The sequence below is a fragment of the Triticum urartu genome, chromosome 3, assembly GCF_003073215.2.
Source record: "Triticum urartu cultivar G1812 chromosome 3, Tu2.1, whole genome shotgun sequence".
Taxonomy (NCBI): domain Eukaryota; kingdom Viridiplantae; phylum Streptophyta; class Magnoliopsida; order Poales; family Poaceae; genus Triticum; species Triticum urartu.
Window position 1 is genome coordinate 714,154,909 of NC_053024.1, and position 4,251 is coordinate 714,159,159.

Consider the following 4,251-nt stretch of genomic DNA (forward strand, 5'->3'; position numbering starts at 1 on the left):
CTCGGCCACTCCATTTGATTGAGGTGAATAGGGAGGCGTCCTCTCATGAATAATACCATGTTCCTCACAAAATTCATCAAAAACTTTTGGAAAATACTCTCCACCACGATCGGACCTAAGACGCTTGATCTTTCTCTCTAGTTGATTTTCAACTTCAGCTTTATAGATTTTAAAGTAGTCTAATGCTTCATCTTTAGTTTGCAACAAATAAACATAGCAAAATCTAGTCGCATCATCAATCAAAGTCATGAAATATCTCTTTCCACCTTTTGTCAACACACCATTCATCTCACAAAGATCAGAATGTATGAGTTCTAGAGGTGCCAAGTTTCTCTCCTCGGCAGCCTTGTGAGGCTTTCGAGGTTGCTTAGATTGCACACAACTATGGCACTTAGAACCTTTGGCAACTGTGAAGTTCGGAATTAAACTCATGCTGGATAGCCGAGACATTAAACCAAAATTAATATGACATAAACGAGAGTGCCAAATACTTGCATCATCATTAACACTAGCACAAATTTGGTTTATTGACTTATTGCAAAAATCTGAAAGGAAAAGCGGAACAAGCCTCCGCACTCATAGCCTTTTCCTATAAATTGTCCAAATCTTGACACGATTACTTTATTGGACTCTAAAACTACCTTAAATCCATCTCGACATAGAAGGGAGCCGCTAACTAGATTCTTGTTCATAGTAGGGACATGCTGCACGTTCCTTAGTTGCACGATCTTTCCCGAAGTAAACTTCAGATCCACCGTGCCAATGCCACGAACAGAAGCATGTGACCCATTCCCCATTAGGACGGAAGAATCCCTTGCGACCTGATAAGAAGTAAACAGGGAGATGTCAGCACACACATGAACGTTAGCACCCGAATCAATCCACCACGAAGATGATTGAAATACTGAAAGCACAATAGGTAAATTACCATACCCATCAGTATTGCTAGCGGTCACCATGTTGACAGTCTTGGAGCTTGTTTTCCCTCTGCGGTCTGCACGTTCAGGGCATTCCTTGGAAAAGTGTCCAGGCTTCCCACAGGCGTAGCACTCTAGCTCAGCCTTGTTGAACTTCTTCTTCTTGAAGGTAGTAGTCTTGGTAGGCTTGTTGAAAACAGGTTTGTTCTTCCCATTGGCATTTTACACATGGGCTTTGAGATTTCAGAAATTGCTATGGGCCTAGCCCATTAATTCTAACAGTGGCATGGTAGCCAGCGCGGGGAAGGCGCAGCGGATGGGCCCGTACCGTAGGGGAGCCAGTGGTCTTCCAAGAAGGCACTCGTCTGGCCGTCCCCCACCGCGACACGGGTGAGCGAACGGTAGAGGCGCAAGCCCAATGCTCGCTCGCCGGCCAGAGGTTCCAGCCTTCCAGGAGGAGGCGCCCGTTAAGCCAACTCCAGACCCAAGATGCCCACCGAGATGGAGTAGCGGAGTGCAGGCGGTGCAGGATCTTCAAGAGGACAAGAGTCGTTTTGCGTGGCGAGGTCCTTGGCCCGGCAAACCAGATCGAGCGAATTGCGAATTGCATCTTGCACCAAACAGCATTTGTCAGCGTCTCCAAGAGCACCAACTTCCCAGTTAACGATCCTCTTGATGCATGGTAGAGTCAAAGCTGTCAGGTGAGAAAACAAGAAATAACTTAACTGTTTAGTGGCAGCCATATGATCAAAAGGAAATTTCTTGATAAACGGCTTAATAAAAATCAGTCGACTAATTTTTAGTCAAGTCTTAGTCGATTTGTTGACCCTGAGATCTTTGTGTTACTTTAAGATCTGTGCAGCCCTGTTGTTTCGTGTAAATCAGCCCATTCTTTTTTTCATCGGGGCTGGCCGGGGGGTCTTTTTCTTTGTGTGTTGAGCTTTATTTCGCCGGTTGTTCTAAAAGGTTAGGTCCGTTTCTTTTTGATTTTTGATTTTTTTCCTACAGGAAAGGAACTAACAGATAGAGTCAAGTGACTTGTGTGTGCTTTTTTGTTCTTAGTTAGTAGCAGTATTAGTTCATAGGCCTTTTTTTTCTCTACCATTATTTTTATTTTTTATTTATTTTTCATTTTGTTTTTTCTCTGTTTAGGTTCATACAGGAGTTACTCACTGGCCGTTAGATCGTTGTTGCTTCAAGATCTATGCAGCTATGTCTCTCTTATATTGAAATCAATTGCTTAGGTGCGCGATGGGCCAATTTCCTTTTCTTTTGTTGTTTCTTTTCTCTCGTCTCGGTCAAATATGCGCTATGGGTTGGGCTTGAGAGGTTTCTTTTTTTTTTTTTTCTAGTTTTGGGCTTAATTTTTGGACCTTGGTTTTCAGGGTCAGAAGTGGACGTTTCAAACTAAAGCTGCAGGAGGCTCGTATACTAGGGTGAGGCTTGACAGAGCGCTCGGTTCAGCCGAGTGGTGCGCACAATTTCCCCTTGCTGTGGTAGAACACCTGACTGTTGCAACCTCTGATCATTCCCCTCTTTTGCTAAAGCTGGATCCACCAACTAGAAGGCCGGTACAGGAAAGGCAGTTACGTTATGAATGCATGTGGGACACGCACCCTGAGTTAGTCCCCACGGTCCAGCATGCATGGGTGGCAAACGGCCCTAATCTAACGGTGGCCGAGGTTCGTGCGAACCTAGAATCCTTGTCTAACAACTTAGGCGAGTGGAGTAAGTCAACTTTTGGCAATGTCAAGGCTGAAATAAGAAGGCTAAAGAAGGACCTACAATGGCTCAGAAGTAACCCGCTCAGAGTAGGCCCGAGCCATGTAGGGATCAAAATTAATGATCGTCTAATTGAGCTCTATCTGCGTGAGGAGGTGATGTGGCGCCAAAGGTCCAGGGTGGAGTGGCTATCTGCAGGTGACAGGAATACACACTTTTTCCACCTTCAGGCATCGATGCGACGGCTAAAAAATCCGATTAAAGCTCTACAGAAACAAGATGGGCAACTAACAGAGGATCTCACGGAGATGCAGCAACTTGCCCAAGAATTCTATAAAAATCTCTACACTTCCGAAGGAGTGGAAGGAGTAGATGATGTTCTCTAGCATGTACCTTCGAAAGTGACAGCTGCTATGAACGAGTCTCTCATGGCACCTTACAAGGAGGAAGAAGTGAAGAAGGCGTTGTTCCAAATATTCCCTACTAAGGCGCCCGGCCCCGATGGGTTTCCGACGCACTTTTTCAGCGCCATTGGGATATATGTGGAGCTTCGGTTACAAGAGCAGTATTGAGCATAGTCAGGTGGAGGAGAGCCCGACCTGTGTTAACGACACAATGTTGGTTTTAGTCCGAAAGGTATCGAATCACACCCTGTTATCTCAATTTCGACCGATAAGCCTATGCAATGTCTTTTATAAGATAGCTTCGAAGGTACTAGCCAACCGTCTAAAGTCAATACTTCCAGACATTATCTCAGAGGAACAGTCTGCCTTTGTTCCTGGAAGGCTTATTTCTGATAATATTATCTCAGCATATGAGTGTTTGCATTTTATGAAAAGGAACCGGTCAAAGAAAAATAACCACTGTGCGCTCAAGCTCGACATGATGAAGGCATATGATAGAGTTGAATGGAATTACTTGGAAGCAATTATGAAGAAGTTGGGCTTCGCTGCACAATGGTATCCATTGTCATGAACATGGTCAGAACAGTCTCTTTTTCATTCTTGTTTAATGGAAGTAAGTTGGAGGAGTTCAAACCAACTCGAGGTATCCGTCAGGGAGATCCTATCTCTCCATACCTTTTCTTGCTGGCAGCAGAGGGCCTTTCGTGCCTCTTGAAATCTCAAAATGAATCATTCCAACTCAGCGGCATTAAGGTGGCGCCATTGGCACCATCGATGAACCATCTTTTATTCGCGGATGATAGCCTGCTGTTTTTCAAGGCTAGTGTAGATGGAACGGATGAGGTGTCACACCTTTTGGATACATATTGCAGGGCCTCGGGCCAAAGGATTAATAGGGAAAAATCTTCTATTTTCTTCAGCAAGGGATGCCCCTAGATTGTGAGAGACGCAGTTAAGGGATGCTTACAGGTTCCCAATGAGTCTTTAAGCGACAGATATCTTGGCATGCCCACAGATGTGGGACACTCAAAGAGGGGAACATTCAAATATTTGAGTGACCGAGTATGAGACAAGGTAAAGGGATGGATGGGAAAGTGTTTATCAGCTGGTGGCAAGGAAGTACTTATCAAGTCAGTTTCCCAAGCGATCCTTGTTTACTCGATGTCTTGCTTCAAGCTGCCAAGAGGTTTATGCGGATCACATAAACT

General features: G+C 44.7%; 1 long non-coding RNA gene across 1 annotated transcript; it reads right to left on the reverse strand.

The window, feature by feature from the left end:
• Positions 1-734: 734 nt before the first annotated feature.
• Positions 735-1,124, reverse strand: LOC125549360. Its single transcript, XR_007301320.1, has 2 exons — positions 934-1,124; positions 735-821 (listed from the first exon to the last, which is right to left on the reverse strand). It is a non-coding gene; the product is annotated as an uncharacterized LOC125549360 (long non-coding RNA).
• Between the last annotated feature and the right edge of the window lie 3,127 nt (positions 1,125-4,251).